The 23496-nt window shown below is 37.8% G+C and overlaps 1 long non-coding RNA gene across 3 annotated transcripts; it reads left to right on the top strand.

The window, feature by feature from the left end:
* The first annotated feature begins 2437 nt into the window (after positions 1-2437).
* LOC104106528 (uncharacterized) lies at positions 2438-23231 on the top strand. Of its 3 annotated transcripts, XR_011413122.1 has the most exons (4): positions 2438-2789; positions 8027-9098; positions 20786-21227; positions 22993-23231. It is a non-coding gene; the product is annotated as an uncharacterized lncRNA (long non-coding RNA). The 3 variants fall into 3 exon arrangements; XR_011413124.1 differs by lacking the exon at positions 20786-21227 and having other exon boundaries at positions 2446-2789; XR_011413123.1 differs by lacking the exons at positions 20786-21227; positions 22993-23231 and adding an exon at positions 20556-20652 and having other exon boundaries at positions 2446-2789.
* The last annotated feature ends 265 nt before the right edge of the window (positions 23232-23496 follow it).

Raw genomic sequence — 23496 nt, 5'->3', positions numbered from 1 at the left:
TATCATCCGGGTAAAGCCAGTGTTGTTGCCGATGCTCAAAGTCGCAAATCCTTTTCCAAATTATCTCTAAGTCTTTTTTCTTTGTTTCTTGAGTTGAGAGTCATGAATATTTGTCTTGCATTTAAAGCTGATGGTTCTATTATTGCTAGTTTGCAAGTCAAGCCAGTTCTACTTGAACAAGTAAAAGAATCATAGAAGTTGGATGAGAAGCTTGTGAAACTAATCAAAGAAATTCAAGATGAAGAAAATCTTGATTTTAAATTGAGGGAGGATTGTGTCCTATTTTATCAAAATAGGTTATGTGTTCCTAAAGATAACAAATTGAGGAATGAAATTTTGAGTGAAGCACATACTTCACCATATGCAATGCATTCTGGAGGCACTAAAATGTACCAAACCATCAAAGAACACTACTGGTGGAATGGTATGAAGAAAGACATTGCAAAGTTTATCTCTAAATGCTTGAACTATCAACAAATAAAGGCCGAGCATCAAGTTTCGGCTGGTTTGCTACAACTCTTGTCCATACCAAAGTGGAAATCGAAGAGAATAATGATGGACTTTGGTTATGGGCTTCCATGCACTCAAGGAAATCCTGATGCAATATAGGTTATAGTGGATAGGCTAACCAAGAGTGCTCATTTCTTGGCAATCAGAATAGACTACACACCTGAACGTTTAGCATAATTGTATATTAATGAGATTGTGAGGCTGCATGAGGTTCCTGTTTCTATTGTATCTAACTGAGACTCGAGATTTACATCAATATTTTGGACCAGTTCTCAAGAAGCTTTGGGCACCAGATTAAACTTTAGTAATTCTTTCCATCCTCAGACAGACGGCCAATCTGAGAGGATAATACAAATCTTGGAGGATATGCTTCGAGCCTATATTATGAGTTTGAGGGTGGTTGGGACAAACACTTAGCCCTGATAGAATTTTCTTATAATAATAGCTACCAATCAAGTATAGGCATGCCTCCTTATGAGGCTTTATATGGGAGAAAATATAGAACTCCTCTTTGTTGGAACGAGGTTGGTAAAAGAAAATTGGTGGGTCCTGAGATTGTGCAACAAACTGAAGATAAGGCAAAAGTCATCAAGGATCGCTTAAAATTTCTTCGGATAGACAAAAGTTTTATGCTGATCTTAAGAGGCATGAAATTGAGTATCAAACGGGCGATAAGGTATTTTTAAAGGTTTCTCCATGGAAGAAGATTATGAGATTTGGCCAAAAAAGAAAACTTAGTCCTTGATTAATTGGACCTTATGAAGTGCTTGAGAGAGTTGGCCCAGTTGCTTAGAAGATACCGCTCAAATCCATCTCATGTTCTTCCTGTTGAATCTGTTGAGGTCAATCCTGATTTGACCTATGAAGAAGAACCTATCCAAATCATAGTGCGTGAGTTAAAAGAGCTTAGAAATAAGAGAATTACCTTAGTGAAAGTCCTTTGATGAAATCATTCTGCCAAGGAAGCTACTTGGGAGAGAGAAGAGGATATGGGAGTTCGATATCCACATTTGTTTCGGGACTAGTATAAAATAAATTTCGGGATAAAATTTATATAAGGGGGAGAGGGTTGTAACACCCTAAAGGTTTTAGACTAATACTTGAATTCTAAATTGACTATATTGATAATGAGGATAGATTTTACTTCACACTCTCTAAACATGAATTTGACGATATATGAAAATTATTTACTTTAGATTGTGTTAAAATTGATAAAGAAGTACCATGGTGTTGATATGTGTAACACTTAATACCATTTTGATGAATTGTTATGAAATACAATATATATATAATATTTTGGGCAGTAAATCACCCATATTATCTAAACATATTTTGTAGTTTGTATATATATATATAAAAAATATTTTGGGCAGTAAATCACCCATATTATCTAAACATATTTTGTAGTTTGGGCAGCTACCTTTTTCATACTTATCAAAAGTTCATATATATTACTTTTGTGACTTGCTTTTCCTTAACCTCCTATCATATTTCATTCCTTCATGCCAAAGAAAACCTCTACCTTCTCTCCTTCTTATCACATAAAATACTACACACTACTAGAAATTGGACCTATAGCAACGGTAATTTCCGAAACAGTTATATAACCGTTACTATAGACTGTCTATAGCAACGGTTATAACCGTTCCAATAGGATATCAAATCGACTGGCACATTTTTGCAAGTAACCCGTTACATTATTTAAATAACCATCGCCATAGGGTGTTCTACTGCGACAGTTGTTGTAACCGTAATAATAGGACAACCTGTGGCTACGGTTCTTTGCAAAATGGGTCTATGGAGACGGTTCAATTTCCCTCCTAACTTTACCCAATTTTATTTTTATTTTCATTTTTTCCCTCCTTATTTCACCAAACCCTAGACTTTTTTTTAATTTCTAATAGTAAAAAAGATAGAGCCCACTCAGATAAAATATTTCCTAGCACATCGAACAAGAACTCTTTCTATACTCTCAACATATCAAAGAATACTCCCCCCTTAGAGAAATCCAAGCAAATCTGAAGATACATAATCCCTAGCCGCCAGAGATTCTTAATTTTTCCTTAGCTGCAAAGATAATACTGATGTCGACTCTTAATTTTTTCTGCAAGTTTATGGTAAGATACATTGATTCCCTTTGTTTTTTTGATAAAATTAGTAGGTGAAGCAATTTTGGTAGTAGTAGGGGGCGGAGAAGCTGCAAATTTGGTGCGATAAGGGCAGAGACTTTGGCTCCTCATTGTAAAGTTATTATTGAAAAAGCCAAATTTTTATCAAAGGTTAGTACTACTGTCCGCTTTTCTAAGTAGAAACACTAGAAAATTTCTTCATTTTCATTTAGTAAATGTATTTAAATGGTTTGGATCCGAATAAATTTGAATGATTTACTGTTGTTTTATTTTGGATTTTTTTGTGGGTTTCTTCTTGTTTGTTCAATTTTATGTCTCTAAGTAGTAATAGAATTACTGGGTTAATACCTAATTTATGGATATTCCTATGTGGTAAAAGGATTTTGGATGCCTAATTACTCTCCAGATTTTTTAATGGCTGAGATGTATTGTTAATAAGGACCAAATCTAAGCTCATGTTAAAGCAAATTACAAAATGTAAAGAAGCGCACGAGTGTTTGTGACTGAAAGCAAGTATATTCTTTTTTGACAAAGGGAAGAAACTGGCAAAGGAAAACAGCACATTAGAACTGCAGTAGAAAGCAAAGTTTTCCATATCTTTCTTTCCTTATCCAATAAAATATCTTCCTTTCTACTACTACTTGTTTTTCTCTGATTTTACAACATCAACTCAATAGAGGCTTCTTTACACTCTGTTTGTCTCAATACAAGAAGATCAATATGTGGAGCAGACAGGAAGAGATGCATGTCAATTAAAAGTTGGAATTAGTCAATTAAAATCATATTTCACTTTGCATCATATGATGAGACCTATTGCTTTTCCAAATAAAGGGATGGGCTTCGCTTTTCCAAATAAAAAACCCCATATCCGAATATGTATAGTCATTGTCGATAATGCAGAATTGAAATAGCTCATATTTTAGTGTTAAAAGTGAGGATCCCTTTTTATCTTTGAGAAGTGTAGTATATTTTTAGCCACTCTTAAATAATAATAGCCAACAAAAGGTATATGTTTTATTAGTCCACGTTCTTTTTTCATTAGTCATAGATATTTTTGAATATGAATCATGTCAAGAGAATTTGTTGTTGCTTCAGACTTGCTTCATAAAATATTTTGCCGATAATTTATAAAGCAATCATTGCTTTGGTATTGAGGATTCATATACTGTCCTTAACCAGTTTGATATTGAAGCTAGTTGTTACTGCAGTTATCTACAGAATATTCAAACTTACTTGTTACATTACAGAAAAGTAATTATGCCTTTCATGCCAAAATTGCTTTACTGTTTGTGACTTTCTGAGTTCCACCCTTAAAAGCAGTGGTCAATGTCAAAATTAATATGCTTTTGGTTTATTTGGTTAGTTTTGTTGATTTACTTTTATCATATAGGATATCTATGGATTATGGTGATAAAAGTTGGATGAATCTCCTGAGATGGACGGATGAGTATATCCGTGGAGTAAATAATTTTCTTGATAAGGCATTTGAACGAGCCGCTCAAGAAAATAAAATATTATGCCCTTGCAAAAAGTGCATGAATCGCTATTGGTATTATAGAAATGTGGTAGAGGATCATTTGGTTGTTCATGGATTTGTTGATAGTTATACCAAATGGGTTTTTCATGGGGAAGGATTTTCCTCGAGAAATACACCTCATACAAGCAGTGATGATGACGGTTCTATCATGCGTGACAATATTGATGGACTACTTCATGATACATTTAGAAATATAGAGAGTCAGGTAGGGGATGAAGAAGGAGTTGGGGAAAGACTATCTGAAGATGCAAAGAAGTTTTTCAAATTGCCGGAGGACGGAAAATAAGAGTTATATCCGGGGTGTGAAAATTTTAGTAAATTGAGTTTCACTATTCGTTTGTACTTGCTTAAATGCTTGCATGGGTTGAGTAATGTGGCTTTCTCTAATTTGTTAGAGTTGATAAAAGTGGCATTTCCCTTTGCTCAGTTACCAGAATCTTTCAACAAAGCTAGAAACATGATAAAAGATTTGGGTCTTCATTATAAAAAAATACATACATGCCCTAATAATTGCATGTTATTTTGGAAAGAAAATGCGAATGCCGATAATTGCTCTATTTGTGGGTCTTCAAGATGGAAGAGTGCTGGTCCTTTGACTAAAGCAAGCTCTAAAATCCCTACAAAGGTTTTAAGGTACTTTCTTTTAAAGCCTAGGCTTCAGAGGATATTCATGTGTCCTGAAACGGCTGCTGCAATAAGATGGCATGCTAATGAACGACCCAATGATGGGGATATAAGACATCTTGCTGATGGGAAAGCTTGGAAGAATTTTGATTCTTTGCACCCAGACTTCTCTAGAGATCCTCGGAATATTAGATTGGGTCTTTCAAGTGATGGTTTCAACCCGTTTCGGACCATGAGCATTTCTCATAGCACGTGGCCTGTTATGTTAATGAACTATAATTTATCACCGTGGATTTGCATGAAACCAGAGTATATAATATTGTCTATGATCATTCCAGGTCCATCATCTCCAGGAAATGATATAGATATGTACCTACGACCATTAATTGAAGAATTGAAGGAACTATGGGAAATTGGGATAGACACATTTGATGCTGAAACCAACCAAACTTTTCGAATGCGTGCTGCCTTATTGTGTACAATTAGTGACTTTCCAACATTAGCAATGCTTTCAGGATGGAGCACTAAGGGGAGATTGGCATGCCCCACTTGTAATTATGACACATGTTCTCAATATCTCAAACATAGTCATAAGATGTGTTACTTGGGTCATCGAAAATTTTTGCCTCGTGATCATCCATTCCGAAGAGATAAGAAGTTTTTTGATGGTAAGGAGGAGCATAGACCTGCACCTATTCCTTTGTCGGGTGAAGAATTGTTTGAAGAGCTGCTTGAATTCAACAATATCTTTGGAAAGAGCACTAAAAAAAAGGCCTCGGAGTTATAAGGGTCCGTAAAAAAATAGATCCATTTTTTTTGAATTGCCATATTGGGTGCATAACAAATTGAGGCACAATCTTGATGTGATGCACATCGAGAAAAACATATGTGATAGTTTGCTTGGGACTTTATTAGAAATAGATAAAAAATCAAAGGATCATGAAAAATCTTGCTATGACTTACAAGAAATGGGGATACGAAATGAGCTACAACGAAGAATAAATAATAATGGAACTATAAGTTTCACTAAATCTTGTTTTTACATGAAACCAAAAGAGAAACGTTTATTTTGTACTGTCATGAAAAATGCTAAATTACCAAAAAGGTATGCTTCGAATATTTCAGAACGCATGCAAGTGAAGGAGATGAAAATATCAGGGTACAAGAGTCATGACACTCATTTTATAATGCATTACTTGCTCCAGATTGCTGTTAGAAAAGTGTTGCCCAAGAATGTTTCATTGGCCTTGATTAGGTTGGGAATTATTTTTAGAGCTATATGTAGTAAGGTCACAAGGCGAAGAGATCTTGAAACAATACAATCTGAAATTGTTGAAATAACATGCGAGCTTGAAAAGATTTTCCATCCAATAGTTTTTGACATAATGCCACATTTGCCTATTCATTTGGTGAATGAAATTAAGCTTAGGGGTCCGGCTCATCTCCGTTGGATGTATCCCATTGAAAGGAACCTATGTAAGTACAAGGCATTTGTACGTAATCGATCTAGTCCAGAATCGTCAATAGAAGAGGAGTTTTTGGCTGATGAGTGCTTGACTTTTTGTTCGAGATATCTACATGATGACGTGAAGATAAAATTTCGTAGGTACCAAACTGTGGATGATGAGTGCTCTCAAAATTTGTCACCTATATTCCCTAATATAGGCCATCCAATTGAAAGTAAGAAAAAAAAATACTTTTCTCATGGATTTACAGTTATGCTTTGAAGCACATCGATATGCTCTGTTCCATACTGGAGATAAACAAATGGAAACGTTTATCGAGTAAGATAAATTATATAAACATTTATTTATATTTTCATAATTTTTTTATAATATGATTAAACTTGTAATGTTCTTGACTGCAGGGAATATAAGAATTTAATTGTTAATTATAGTAGATCAAATGCATGGGTAAGAGCGAGGGGTCATAGTCGGGAATTCAGCAATTGGTTTAAAGAGAAAGTTAAAAATATTGTAGTGCTAGATTATTTAATATGGCTACCCAAAGGACCTAATATGGTAGCCAAAAGATATACAACATATTTTATTAATTAATACCGATTTCATACCAAAGAATGGGATTCCCGATGCAAGACTCAAAATAGCGGAGTGACTTTATCGGCAGCAACAGATAGTTTTGCTAGTGCTAGGAACCAAAATTTCATCGATGGTGAGGTTATCTATTATGGAGCGATTCAGGATATCATTGAGATTGATTATTGGGGTTGTTTTAGTGTTGTACTGTTTAGATGTGATTGGTTTCGTAATGAAAGAGATGATTATGGGTTAACTTGTGTGTACTTCAATAGATTATGCACTACAAATGACCTTTTTGTGTTGGCATCACAAGTTTATCAAGTTTTTTATGTGGAGGATCCAATTGAGAAAGATGTTTATTATGCGAGGAGCAAAGTACCTGTTGATTTGTATGATCTGGAGGAAGAGAACTGTCCTAATATTGGAGACACATTTTGAAGGGAACCTAATAATGACATTGGTTCCTCATCTAGATTACTTGATGTTGACATTAGATGGTCAAGAGAAGATGTACCCATTGATATCATTGATATTCCATCTAATGCACAAAATTCATATGATACAATTGTGGAAACATCGGAAGAGGAGGATGAGTTTGATGATACTGATTGTGACTGGATGGAAGCAGATGATTAAATAAGAAAATTGTGAAATTCTTTTAAGTATATTCTTTTTTGAGTGAGTTATAATGCCTTTTTTTTAATAAATATTTTGTGATCATTGTTTGAGCTGCAACTTAACAGCATAATTGCAGCAACTAAAAGTTGAAATTTAGGTTGTTTCTGATCAGTTTTCTGCAGCAATTTTGGCAGCAAATCTGCATAGGTGATCTCTCAAGTTAGCTATTGTTTGGTTTAAGTGTTTCGCACAGCCGAGCCACAAAATTTCTGCGCTGTTTGTTCCTCTGTTATCTGCTGAGAATCTGCAGAATTTTGGACTGAAGAGGATAAGATTAAATTTAACTAATATAGAGAAGAGAACAAATGGATATGGACTTTTATTTCTTTTCAACTAAAGAATCCTATCTGCCATTAAGACAATCAGAGATATAAGAACAACTTCCTTTTCTCTTTTAATTTCCATATGAGACATCTTGGGAATTTGAAAGGAAAAATGTCTTGACGATTAGTTCATTACCTATTTTTTTGTTGTTGCTTTTGCTAACCTATATTTTGTTTACTTTTCAGAATCTGAAAAATATTTGAATAGTCATGAATCAAGAAGGGTGATCAAGCAAAAATAAGAAAATATCCAACCGCATTCCAGCTGGATCACTTGCATCTTTGCGAAATCAAAGGGTTTCGTCGTTGACAACAAAAAGAACCTTCCAAGCTACAAGGTCAAATGAAAATAAAGAACGACAATCAGAAGTTGGATTACCTTCATCTTTGCGAAACCAACAGGTTTCGTCGTTGACAACAAAAACAGTCTTGAAAGCTATAAGGTCAAATGCAAATGAATCACGACAATCCGAAGGTGGATCTCAATTGCAAGAACAAGTGCAGCAAGTGCCATAGAATTCCACCTCTCCAGCAGCACAAGGAGTACATGAACAAGTGCAACAAGTGAATATGTATTCCATCACTCCTGCATCACAGGGAGTACATGAACGATCTGATGATTCTACCAATCATGAAGCAATTGAACAATTTGAGGAACAAGGCAAATATATATAAATTTTAATCATAAAATTAACTAAAAAAGTGATTGATGATTATCTTTGCTTTGTACTATTGTAGGCCCCTCCTCGCCAAAAAGAAAAAGAGGTCGTACTCAAATGCCAAGTGTTCATGGTAGAAATGAGCATAAAATAATTATTCTAAATGAGTATAATCAACCAGTTGGTCCTACTAAAGAAGTTGTAAAAGAGTTGGGTAGTTTCCTCGGCACATTGGCAAGGAGTGAGATTTTTTGTCCTCTTAATGTATTTAATTGGAGGAAACTAGACACAAAAAAATGATATGTGAAAATATATCAAGGTATGAAGTTCCCAATGTCCAATAAACATGGATGATATTTATTATTTCTTACACTAACCCAATTGCATTAAATATGTAAGAAAAATATGACATTCTTGACGAGGCGAAATAATGGGTTTTTGAATCAGTTTGTATTGCTTGGAGAAAGTATAAGAATCAATTGAAGATAAACAACTTTAAAGCCTATGAGAATGATGAGCTTTGAATGGAGAATAGACCAGTAGATGTTCCGGAATTTCACTTTAATGATCTTAAATATTGGAACTCCGCTCCTCACAAGGTAATTACATCCAATCTTTTTGTGACCTATTCTCTATTTGTTTCTTGTTTTACTTTATGTGAAGGAATGTAGGCTGGCACCCAACTTCTCCCTTAGCTAGGTAGTCTCTGTATCAATGTAGAAGATCACTATATGAAGTTTACTCCATCTATAAGTAGCCCTTTCTTTCTCTGTGGCATTACATTTATAAGTTGACTATTTGCAGAAAATGTCCGAAACTAATACAAAGAATCTGTCACGAACCAAAATCCATAAAGGTCGTGATGGCGCCGGACACCACTGTCAGGCAAGCCAACAATAAATACTAAATTGGGTTCTCATTTTGTTGCTTTTGAAATCATATTTTCCTTCAATTTAAATCGTAAAAGATGAAGTTTACCAAATAAATAATAATATATTTAAAAATTCTAATACAGCACAACCCATAATCATCCCAAAATTCGGTGTCACAAGTGCATGAGCATTAACTAGGAATATAAAATAAAATAGAACAGCTGTCCGGAATACAAATTGGATAGGAAAAATGTAAGTACTCTGAAGGAGACTATGTTGGTTGCGGATCGTCGTATAGAATGCAGCTCACCTAAGTCCCCGCCATAATCGTGCCTTTGCGCCCACTAAGTCGCTAAATATATATGTACTTGCACAAAAATCTGCAGTAAGTATAGCATGAGTACGTAAATCAACACGTACCCAGTAAGTATCCCGCATAACCTCAAAGAAGTAGTGACGAGGGGTCGACTTCGACACTTACTATGGGCTATAAATAGGATGTCAATGATATAATTGAAGTATGGATTATATAAAACAGTTGCAAGATCAATATTTTTAAGTAAGTAAGAAGTTCTTTTATAATTAAGAAATTTTCAAATTTATCTCTCATTATTTAACAATTTATCTCAAGCCAAAGAGGCAATATCATTTATTGTAAATTCCAAAGTATACAATTCAATCATGTGCAAATCATGCCGAGGTCGTACGGCCCGCTCCAACATAAATATTTAAACTGTGCACTGCCGAGGGTCGAACAACGCGAACCATAGAGGCATCCATTTAATCTTCCGAGGCGTTCGGCCCGCTCCACAAAAGATAAACTTACATTCAACAATCAATCAAGAATTATTTAAGGAGCAATTATCCGAGGAAATGTCAATTCTCATTTAACAGTCAAGGAAAATGAAGTTTAACCTTTTAAAAATTCACTTACCAAGTTCAATATGATTTAAATAATTTAAATTAATAATAAGGTTGCAAATATCGCAGGTATAGCATGATATGGGTCCTAGACTACCTGAACATAAATATATTAGTAGCTACGCACGGACTCCCGTCACCTCGTACGTACGTAGCTCCCAAAAATTGGAGCACATATTGAATTATTTCACCTATGGGGTTAATTCCCTCTTACAAGGTTAGAAAGGAGACTTACCTCGCTCCGAAGTTCTATCACCGACTCTCAAGCCCTTCCAATAACTCAAACTGATGCCCAACGCTCCAAAAGTAGTCAATAAACGTGCAAATCCATAAATAAACAATATAGTACTTATTATAATCCAATTTATAATAATTCCTAACTCCGTTTGAAAAGTCGATAAAATCACCCTTGGGCCTATGTGCCCGGATTTCTGAAAATTTTCGAAGATAAACCTTACCCATAGAACGACGAACTCAAATATATAATTTATTCTCAATTTTATGCCCAAGTTCGTGATCAAAATCCAAGAATACCAATTTCTAGGTTTTTCTTCAAAATTCTAAATTTCTACAAATTTTCATGTCTTAATCCATATATAATCCGAGTATTCAACTTGTAATAGATGGGAATCACTTACCTTGACATATATGATGATGATGGAGCTCCAAAATCGCTCCAAGACCAGCTCCCATGGAGGAAATAAAGTGAAAATGGCAAAAATCCCGTTTTAAAATAACTCACTGCCCAGAAATCTCTCTTCGCATTCGCGACCCTTTGATCGGGTTCGCGAAGGCCAGCTGACCCGCCCCTTTGAGTTCGCGTACCCCTCTACGCGTTCGCGTAGGCCAAATGGCCTTAGACCCAGTTCCCTCCTTCCCTCTTCGCGTTCGCGTCGCCTTGGCCGCGTTCGCGAAGGCTTGTCCAGCTCTTGCCTCGTGTTCACGTCCACTGGCTTGCGTTCGCGAAGACGAAACCCAGCAGCCCCATAAAGTCCTCTTCGTGAACGCGGGATTCCTTCGCGTTTGCGAAGAAGGAAATCAGACATCAGCAACAGCAGTCCAAAACATCTCTAATTTGGTCTGAAACCACTCCGAAACTCACCCGGGGCCCTCGGGACCCCGTCCAATCACACAAACCAGTCCCATAACATAACACGGACCTGTTCGAGGCCTCACATCACATCAAACAATATCAAAATCATGAATTGCACCACAATTCAGGCTTAATAAACTTTAGAACTTCACACTTTTACACTCGGTGCCGAAACCTATCAAATCACATCCGATTGACCTCAAATTTTGCACACAAGTCACATTCGACATTACAGACCTATTCCAACTTCCAGAATCGGAATCCGACTCCGATATCAAAAAGTCCACTCCCGGTCAAACTTCTCAAAAACCTTCAAATTTCTAACTTTCGCCAAATGACCCCAAAATGACCTACGGACCTCCGAATCCACTTCCGGATGCGCTCCCAATACCAGAATCACCATACAGAGCTATTCCCAGACTCAGAGTCCCAAACGGATATCGATAACATTGAAATACACCTCAACCCAATTTTTATGAAAATTCTTCCAAAATGCCAACTTCCACAATAAGCGCCGAAACCTCCCGGGTCATTCAAAACACGATTCGGACATACGCCCAAGTCCAAAATCACCATACGAACCTATTGGAACCTTCAAGTCCCGATTCTGAGGTCTTTTACTTAAAAATCACACTTTAGTCAATCCCTCCAACTTAAAGCTTCTGAAATTAGAATTTTCTTTCCAAATCGACTCCGAACTTCCCGAAATTAAATTCCGACCATACGTACAAGTAATAATACCCGAAGTGAAGCTGCTCAGGGTCTCAAACTGCTGAATGACGCGCTAGAGCTACAAAATAATCGGTCGGGTCGTTACGTTCTCTCCCACTTAAATATATATTCATCTGCGAATGTGCTAAGAACTGCTCTAGAGTTGTCTGAAATCACTGATTAACACCCGTGCACCTACCCATGCTACAATAACCTAGTTGAGCACATTTGCTCGAGCAAACTTAAAGATCTTCGTCTTTATTTAGACAAGCAAGTCTTAGAGTCAAATTCCAGCATATAGAATTCTCCACCAGGCCTGATTCCAACATATGAACACCGTATCAATCACTACACGATGCACCAATACAGGATTGCATACTTTGTTGAATTTAGACCATGCACCGCATAATTCACTTAACCATAATAACATCCTCTGATAACAATAGCCGAAATTCCACGAATCTGATGCCTACAATACCCTTCATGACACGTATAAGTTCTGTCCCAATTCTGGAAATCCTACGACAGAGAAGATATGTAGAACTCATAGCCACCTGCCGAATTACAATTTATGGGGTCTCTCCTCCCGACAAGAACTATTACCTCATTCTGGACTGAATAACAATATTTACTCTTTAATATGCTTCATAAAAATTTGATCGTATTGATCCCAGGTCCAATAATCTCATCTCACCCAGTACAAGCTGCTCCGGCAATAAGCCATCTTAGACACTGCCAAAAATCTCATATAATGCCGCAATGGGCCCACAAGCTACTAACTCGAATGTGATACATAAGGAAACAAACTCTGGAAAGAATTTCTCAACCCACGTAACTAATTAAACAACCGAAAAGGTGACATGAATCTTTCTCAGAAAATGCGGGACAAAGCATACATGAATAAATATAGGGAACTGTGCTCAACATCACACTATTGTGGTGTGTAACCTGATCCACACATGCTACCGTTGCAGCGTGCAACCCGATCCAACCATGATACACGTGGCGGAGTGCCACCCAATCCAAATAACATATCCGTGGCGGCGTGCCACCCGATCCACAAATGGAGATAAATAGGGAAGTACCCATCAAGCTAAAATGCTTATACCTACAAAATACCCGAATATCAACCATAAGCACGCCAAGTTCATAATACAATTCATGGGGAGACGGGTAGTGTCATACGCTATAAACCCAAGCACAACTAAGGTGCAATAAATGACCTACATCTCGAGAGCCCTCATGCTCATATAACACCACAAACTATACGGGATCTCAATACGAGTGCAAATAATCAAACTGCCTCACAACCCACATGGCACAATATAGACTACATGGGAGGGCCGACAACAGAAATAACATCCAAGGCCCGAAAACCCCTCCGAAGACAGCACTATGCTGAAATGAACACATCCGGCCTGATATAGAGCCCACATTCACATTTAGATCCATCCGCAGACCTCAAGTCGATCCTGATCGTACTGCATTGGTTAATAACATTTCACGGATCCACAATGACCTCTTTTCCCATGACATATAAGAACAACCGTCAAATCTGGAACAAACTTCCACAATTCACAACCAACTGAATAGAGCGGCTTTCAGGCCTAAACTTTCACATTAGCGATAGTACCAAATCCCCGTACTTGGTTTCAAATCTGTAATCAATCCAGTGACTACATGTCACACTTATACAATCTTCCCGTGGGACACGCTCCCATGACCTTCCGCATCAGACAATGAGTCTGCACATCCATGCCATCGGCCACACAAATGCTGTAAAGCAATCAAGAATCCGCAATCAATACGCAAAGCCTCCCATACAAGATACCTATCTCAGGTGACGCCAAAAATAATACCAGCTGACTCTAACCATCTAAGTCCTTTCTTGCTCATCCGAGCTTGTGATGTTCCTGCAAACACCAAATGGCAACCTTGATCCTCGACTTCCGATTCCCATGCTATCTCCTGCACCTAATCATGCCAATACGCAAAGGTACAATAATTTCATCATAACTCCTGAACCACTAATAGGGTACACACTTCATCATATAGAAACCTTTCACTTAACTCATTTCAGGAGAACCATAGCGACACACGATTGAATTCCCATAACCATAGAAAATACAAACCTCAAGTCGTGGTCTAAACCACAATAACTCTTCCGGAAATCCCTTTACACCACAAAGCCATACGAATCAAATACCTCCCAAATCAACCAAGTTGTGGTGGCCTCAAGCCCAAATGTACAATGACAAACCACATGTATAACTTCACGCTGGAGAAACTGGTCACTGTCATAACCGTGCTGATTCAACCATTACCAACCGAGCCACTTCTTCTACTTTACTCGGGACTTTCCCTAGAAATAATAATAGCTCCATTCAAAACATCATGAACCCAAATCTGCACTTATCCGGGGTGACCTTATTTAACGAGACCATGCTGTCTCAAAACCCACGAACCATCAGATACTTTCCTCGTGCGCATATTCGCAGTTTTAATGGGTACACTCATTCTGATAATTTCCCTATGATTCAGAAGTTATTTTCTCCCATTCTTCCATTTCTAAACCGCATACCGAAGATAACATAGAACACTCCAAGCCCCTTTCATAATCCGCTGCTAAAGCTCGATACTTAACCATACTACGGACTTGAAATCCTTAGGCATTGCACTTTTAACTTTTGAATCCACTAGGACCGTTGTTGAGAGTCACCCACTCTGGCTTGGTCCCGAATATAACCAACTCCAAGGCTCTGCGAGCACGTATATACCCTCTCAAGAAGAAATCAACTGAATCCCTTTTCTTATACATCACATCCATACGGAGCATAAACTCTGAGTCTTCCCAAAGCTTGAACATGAATAGACAAAACCAATTGTAGCAAACATTCCTCAAATCCTTGGCTCAAATCACCACTGATGTTCTCTTTCTTTAGTCGTAATAACCCACCAACATGCTGATAACCAAAAATCTCACAAGTAGACAACCATGCAATCTAATCGTAGGCGCTGGGGGCTCGCCCACTTAGCTTGAAGCTACCATTGCATGACCCTGGAACCTTCCAAGATTCCTTCTTCCTTACTGACATGACCTTGTGCAATCGACCCGCCAAATTCCTCGAAATCCTTATGCTAACCATTTCATGAATGCTTTGAATCACTAGCCACATTTACATATTCGACCTCTCACCGGATAGCTAGTAATATTCTTCATAGAAGCTTCATCAACACCATGCAACAGTTAACCTGCTCACCAGAAATAACCCACCTGTGGAAATTCCATGCCGACATATTCCAACAATGCTGCACCGAGTACAATTACCATGAAACTAATAAACCATCCTGAGCCCGTACTCATTCGCCAGTTGTACAAGCCCGTTCACTCCCCATTGGCATCAACTAAACGCGCGACAATACATCCCAATCCAAAGTCATGTTGAATTCTTTTTTAATATTAAGCTACCCCCTCCTGTCACATCCAATCTTCCTCAATATAGCAACCAATATTCCAAATTAATCCCGTAGACCTAGTCACTGTCCACAACGAATCCCAAATCACTCCAAACTTTCCCCAAGGCGTGTAGCTATCCTACCATAGAACCCATCTGATACTCTTCCACTCTCCCACTTTGGTCAAACCCTCTCCTTTAAGCAACTACTCGACTTTTGTTTCCTTACACTTCGCCTTTTAGAAGTTTAACCACCGCGAGACACCTCCCACATGTTCTTCCTCATCCTTCGCTGCCCAGGTGTTGCCTTAAATCAAAATCTACCTCTGTAGCACTTGAACCAATCGATCGCTACCAACTTTAAACCTTTCCAAAGATCATCTTCCTTGAGCCCTCAACACCCGGACCACCGATTAAGTCCTGAACCACCGCACACTGCGATCTCTGACAGCCACTTCCCTGGCACTGTTTCACACCACCCTGCCCGAAGGCAAATTGATGAAGACCATAACACCAGAGAATTTAACACATTCAATCCAGGGCAACGACACCACATCACAGATGAAAATTTCCACTATGCTCGAAATACCAAGTCTTGTTACTCCGTCAATCCAAACCTGAACATTCATAGTCTCATTGCCTTTCCTTCGCTGGAAATAAAATATTGAATCTCTGAATCATGCACTGAGTAAACCTCCTTCCAAGTCATTCACTACTTCGACACATAGACAAGTATCCTACCATTACACCAACACTGTACGATAGCAAATGCGCGAATCATCATAACAATCACTACCAAGTCTCAAAACCTTAGGTAATAATGATACTGAGCTGAAACGACAGAACGGCATTCCACAAGGTGACGACAATAGCCCAAAGAAAATATGCAGGGAGAAACATTTTGCACCACATCTGTAGTACCATTCGAATTCCTCGGTTCCCAATTTATAACAAGAGCCTCACGCCGCATAAGATTGAATGGGAAGGAAATGAAGGCATAAGCCTCACAGGGATCAAATCGCACAATGAGGAATCAAGAAGGGAAGTTCTCCTAACAGCCATGTAGCCTCTCGAAGATAAGTACAGACGTCTCCGTACCGACCCACAAGACTATACTAGACTCGCTCATGACTCGTGAGACCTAAGTGAACCTAGCGCTCTAATACCATGTTATCACGACCCAAAATCCATAAAGGTCGTTATGGAGCTGGACACCACTGTCAGGCAAGCCAACAATAAATACTTAATTGGGTTCTCATTTTGTTGCCTTTGAAATCATATTTTCCTTCAATATAAATCGTAAAAGATGTAGTTTTCAAAATAAGTAATAATATCTTTAAAAGTTCCAATAAAACACAACCCATAATCATTCCAAAACCCGGTGTCACAAGTGCATGAGCATTAACTAGGAATATAAAATAAAATACAACAGTTGTTAGGAATACAAATTGGATAGGAAAAATGTAAGTACTCTGAAGGAGACTCTGTTGGCTGCGGATCATCGTATAGAATACAGCTCACCTAAGTCCCCGCCATAATCGCTCCTCTGCGTCCAAAAAATCGTTAAACATATATGTACCTGCACAAAAATGTGCAGCAAGTGTAGCATAAGTACATAAATCAACACACACCCAGTAAGTATCCCGCCTAACCTCGAAGAAGTAGTGATGAGGGGTCGACTTCGACACTTACTATGGGCTATAAATAGGATGTCAATTATATAATTTAAGTATGGATTATATAAAACGGTTGCAAGCTCAATATTTTTAAGTAAGTAAGCAGTTCTTTTATAATTAAGAAATCCCCAAATTTATCTCCCATTATTTAACAATTTATCTCAAACCAAGGAGGCAATATCATTTATTGTAGATTCCAAAGCAATCAATTCAATCATGCGCAAATCATGCCGAGGTCGTACGACCCGCTCCAAACTGTGCACTGCCGAGGATCGAACGACGTGAATCATATATGCATCTATTTAATCTACCAAGGCGTTCGGCCCGCTCCACAAAAGATAAACACATTCAACAGTCAATCAAGAATTCTTTAAGGAGCAATTATCCAAGGAAATGTCAATTCTCATTAACGGTCAAGGAAAACGAAGTTTAACCTTTTAAAAATTTATTTACCAAGTTCAATATGATTTAAGTGATTTAAATTAACAATAAGGTTGCAAATATCGCAAGTATAGCATGATCTGGATCCTAGACTACCCGTACATAAACATATTAGTAGCTATACATAGACTCCTGTCACATCGTACGTACGTAGCCCCCACAAAAAGGAGCACATATTCAATTATTTCACCTATGGATTAATTCCCTCTTACAAGATTATAAAGGAGACGTACCTCGCTCTGAAGTTCTATCACCGACTCTTAAGCCCTTCCAATAACTCAAACTGATGTGCAACGCTCCAAAACTAGTCAATAAACGTACAAATCCATAAATAAACAATCTAGTACTTATTATAATCTAATTTATAACAATTCCTAACTCCGCTTGAAAAATTGATAAAATCACCCACGGGCCCGGTTTTTCCGAATATTTTCGAAGATACACCTTACCAATAGCACGACGAACTCAAATATATAATTTATTCTCAATTTCATGCCCAAATTCGTGATCAAAATCCAAGAATACCAATTTCTAGGTTTTTCTTCAAAATCCCAAATTTCTAAAAATTTTCATGTCTAAATCCATATATAATACGAGTATTTAGCTTGCATTAGGTGAGAATCACTTACCTTGATATAGATGATGATGATGGAGCTCGAATATCGCTCCAAGACCGGCTCCCATGGAGGAAATGAAGTGAAAATGGCCAAAATTCCGTTTTAAAACAACTCACTGCCCAGAAATCTCTCTTCGCGTTCGCGACACTTTAATCACGTTCGCGAAGGCCAGCTGACCCGTCCCTTCGCGTTCGCGTACCCTTTTACGCTTTCGCATAGGCCAAATGGCCTTAGACCCAGTTCCCTCCTTCCCTCTTCGCGTTCGCGTCGCCTTGGCCGAATTCATGTTCACGTCTACTGGCTCGCGTTCGTGAAGGCCAAACCCAGCAGCCCCATAAATTCCTCTTTGCGAACTCGGGACTTCCTTCGCGTTCGCGAAGAAGGAAATTAGACATCAGCAACAACAGTCCAAAACATCTCTAATTTGGTCTGAAACCACTCCGAAACACACCCGGGGCCCTCGGGACCCCGTCCAATCACACAAACCAGTCCCATAACATAACACGGACCTGTTCGAGGCCTCACATCACATCAAACAATATCAAAATCATGAATTGCACCACAATTCAGGCTTAATAAACTTTAGAACTTCAAACTTTTACATTCGGTGCCGAAACCTATCAAATCACGTCCGATTGACCTCAAATTTTGCACACAAGTCACATTTGACATTACAGACCTATTCCAACTTCCAGAATCGGAATCCGACTCCGATATCAAAAAGTCCACTCCCGGTCAAACTTCTCAAAAACCTTCAAATTTCTAACTTTCGCCAAATGACCCCAAAATGACCTACGGACCTCCGAATCCACTTTCGGACGCGCTCCCAATACCAGAATCACCATACAGAGCTATTCCCAGACTCAGAGTCCCAAACGGATATCGATAACATTGAAATACACCTCAACCCAATTTTTATGAAAATTCTTCCAAAATGCCAACTTCCACAATAGGCGCCGAAACCTCCCGGGTCATTCAAAACACGATTCGGACATACGCCCAAGTCCAAAATCACCATACGAACCTATTGGAACCTTTAAATCCCGATTCTTAGATCGTTTACTTAAAAATCACACTTTAATTAATCCCTCCTTCCCTCTTCGCGTTCGCGTCGCCTTGACCGCATTCATGTTCACGTCTACTGGCTCGCGTTCGCATCTACTGGCTCGCGTTCGTGAAGGCCAAACCCAGCAGCCCCATAAATTCCTCTTTGCGAACTCGGGACTTCCTTTGCGTTCGCGAAGAAGGAAACCAAGCATCAGCAACAGCAGTCCAAAACTGCTCCAATTTGGTCCGAAACACACCCGAGACCCCCGGGACCCCGTCCAATCACACAAACCAGTCCCATAACATAACACGGACCTGTTCGAGGCCTCAAATCACATCAAACAATATTGAAATCATGAATCGCACCCCAATTCAGGCTTAATGAACTTTAGAACTTCAAACTTCTACATTCGGTGCCGAAACCTATCAAATCACGTCCGATTGACCTCAAATTTTCCACACAAGTCACATTCGATATTACGTGCCTATTCCAATTTCCGAAATCAGAATCCAACCCCGATATAAAAAAGTCAACTCCCGGTCAAACTTCCTAAAAACCTTCAAATTTCTAACTTCCGCCAAATGACCCCAAAATGACCTACGGACCTCCGAATCCACTTTCGGACACACTCCCAATACCAGAATCATCATACAGAGCAATTCCTTACTCGGAATCCCAAACGGATATCGATAACATTGAAATACACCTCAACCCAATTTTTATAAAATTCTTCCAAAATGCCAGCTTCCACAATAGGTGCCGAAACGCTCCCAGGTCATCCAAAACTCGATTCGGACATACGCCCAAGTCCAAAATCTCCATACGAACCTATTGGAACCTTTAAATCCTGATTCTTAGATCGTTTACTTAAAAATCACACTTTAGTTAATCCCTCCAACTTAAAGCTTCCGAAATTAGAATTTTCTTTCCAAATCGACTCTGAACTTCTCGAAATTAAATTCCGACCATACATACAAGTCATAATACCTAAAGTGAAGCTGCTCACGGTCTCAAACTACTGAATGACGTGCTAGAGCTCCAAAATGACCAGTCGGTCATTATAGAATCAAAATTAGTTGAAGTGTCCGCACACTACTGGCAGAACAAGTTTTGCTCTAATTCGCGAGGTTTGATGTTTTCTCTTCTTCTTTTTTTTTTTTAAAAATTGTGAACTTGCTAACTTTACATGGAAAGATTCTTATACCTATTTTCATGTAACTAGGAAAAAAAGAAGGAAATTATTAATACTTCAGATACTCTATCAAGTAAGGACATCTTTGTGGCTACAAGAAAAAGAAAACTTGGCCGAGTATACAAAAGCTCATATGAAAATACGATTAGTAAAATTATACGAAATTTCTAATTTAAAGTTTGTCACGATTATTTATTTGTTCTTAATTATTAATTCAATTTTATTTACTTAAACTCTTTTCTCTCGCATTTGGTTTGTAGGCTGAAATGGAGAGAATACAATAAACTCAAGAAAGTGAAGATGACAGTCATTCAGTTGATGATTTTGCATCAGTCATGGGACATGAACATATAGGTCGCGTGAAATTGTATGGACGAGGGGTTACCAAGACTTAATTAAAAGCGCAAAAAGGAAATCTTGTATCTTCTTTAGATGCTACTAATGAGAGGATGCATCCGAAAATGGAGGAAATTGAATAGAGGATGCAACAAAGAATGCAGGAAAAGTTGAACGAACAAAAGGATGCTATGGAACAAAATATTATAATGAACGTCGTCGCACGACTTCAGTGTCTGAACCCAGATTTGCGACTTGATCCTGACATGCTAAGGTTCAGTGCATGTTCACCTGTAGAAGCTTCCTTTGCACAATAAGTTGTTGTTCAACTAAATAATCGACCATCTACTGGTAAGAACAATCAAGGTCAGTACGTACCAAATGTTTTACATCTTCTTCTATTTCTTCTTCTTCTCCTCCTTCCTTGTGCTGCTTCTTCTACCACTTCTCTCTTTCTCTCTCTCACAAAGTCTGAATAGTCTAGTAATTTTTTTACTTTGCCTATGGAACTTAGTCGCTGCATAATTCTGTGGTTGCCTAGCTAGTATCATTACTATGATGCATATTTTTTTTATGTTACCTTGCCGGCTCTTTATTTTTGTATAGTCGCTACGTAATTCTGTGCTAATTGGTAAAATTGTTGCACGAGGGAGAAGATATTATGGGTAAAAAGTCTGATTTATATTCAATTATTACTATAAAATTAATTGATTTTAGAATATACAATTTACTATGGTGGAAAGTTCGATTGGGGGAGTGGTGTGCATCTACATAGCTGTCTGGGATTCCTTGATCATTTTAGCTAATTCTGGACTCGAGAATTGCAGTGTTGGTGTGGCTTCAATAGCTACCACTGCCTTGATAACACCAACTGGAACATGACTTTTGACACATATACTGGAACACCAAAACTGTTCACGATTTGCTAGGTTTTTGCACTGCCTAGAAAGCTCTCTTGCCTATTTTTTGAACTTGCACTTACCTCCTTCTGCTGCAAAATCCCCACAACATCTTTCTGCTAATTTTTCAAAGTTTAAAACGTGTTTGAGCGACTGATTTATTCGAATCATCACATTGTGCAGCTGCTGAACTTGCTGCAACAATCTGATTTCTATTCCCTAGGGTCTTTGATGTGCTAGGTGGTGTATGAGAATGATTAACCACTGTCTAATTTCTACCTTTGAGTTATTTTACATGTTGGGACATTAATGCTACTGTATCAGCGGCCCCCTTATCAACCACATTTACAGTAGAAACTTCTAAACCCTTGTCGCGACTAGCAGAATTTAGTGTTGCAACAGTCTTTTTACAATCTAATGTGGTCCAGCCTTCCTCCATATTCTTCTCCTCATTGTTGCCCAATTTATAGGCATTCAAGCTAGCTACATATGCATCAAGATTCCCAGCAGAATCGCTACTGTAATTTGCAGCAATTTGAACACTTTCATGTCCAGCTTTTTAAAAAATATCAGTTGTTTCAGCTGTAATTGCACTAGATTGCAAGAATTAGTAAACATCAATTAGTTGAATGCTTGCAAGAATAAGGAGGTAAAGTAAAAGACTCAGCAAGAAAGACTGCATTTTTAAGTTCCTCATAAAAAAGACCACATTTTTAAGTTAACACCTCCCACCTCACTTATTATTTTAACATGAAGTTATTGTTTCATTGGTTTTATCTGAATATAAAATCTTTGTGGTGGTCGCCGATTGGTGTAACAACTAGCTTATGCAGAGTTACTGGAAGCATCTGTAATGAGATTATCTGCATTAGTGTAACTTTGTCATAAATTTGGATGTTATATTTCAATAGCGATCAATATCTGAATGTGATTTTGGGAACAATCCTATTACTTGGTGAGGCTTCACTGCTGGCAGTGGGTTGGTTTTAATCAAAAAGACTTTGGAACTCTCAGATGCTATTCACGTGTGTTTTCAACATTTGGTTTCTCTTATGGGTTGGTCATATGATAACAAATCATATAGAGGTTGATTCTTATACTTTCTCCAAGCATTCTGATTTTTTTATGTTAACTTTTCATGTTCTTTTCTTTTTTCATGGCAATTTGTGCTATGAGTATTCTTAGACCGGATTCTCTTGAAGGTTAATGACTTTATTTATCCTCTTTTATAGGTGGAGTAGATCAAGAAATGGATAATGAAGGCAGTGAAGAACTAGACCTTACTTGAGATGAATTTTAAATTGTTATAGATGAATGTTCTAGGAATCTTTTATTATCAACATTTTTGAAACTTACTCTCTTGAAATGTACTAAACTTATGCACTTGGGGTATAACATTTGCTTTATGGATATTATTTGCTTGATGGATAATTTTATATTATTAATAGTTTAATTTTATGATGTATTTAAATTTTAGTGTTATTATAGTTTATTATATATATAAATATTTATTTATAACAGGTGCTATATTTTGGTTTGAACTGAACTGATACAATAGCCTACCAGAACCGTTGCAACAGGACACAAATGACGTTCCATTAGACAATGTAAACCATTGCAATAGGTTCTATAAACTGTTCCAAAATGATCTATAAACCGTTCCAAATATAAATATAACCATCACGGTAGCTTAAAGAAACTATTGTTATATCTATACATAACCATAACAATAGCTT

The sequence above is a fragment of the Nicotiana tomentosiformis genome, chromosome 12, assembly GCF_000390325.3.
Source record: "Nicotiana tomentosiformis chromosome 12, ASM39032v3, whole genome shotgun sequence".
Lineage (NCBI taxonomy): Eukaryota > Viridiplantae > Streptophyta > Magnoliopsida > Solanales > Solanaceae > Nicotiana > Nicotiana tomentosiformis.
Note: the sequence above shows the minus strand (reverse complement) of the source record. Positions and strands in the feature narration are given on the sequence as shown.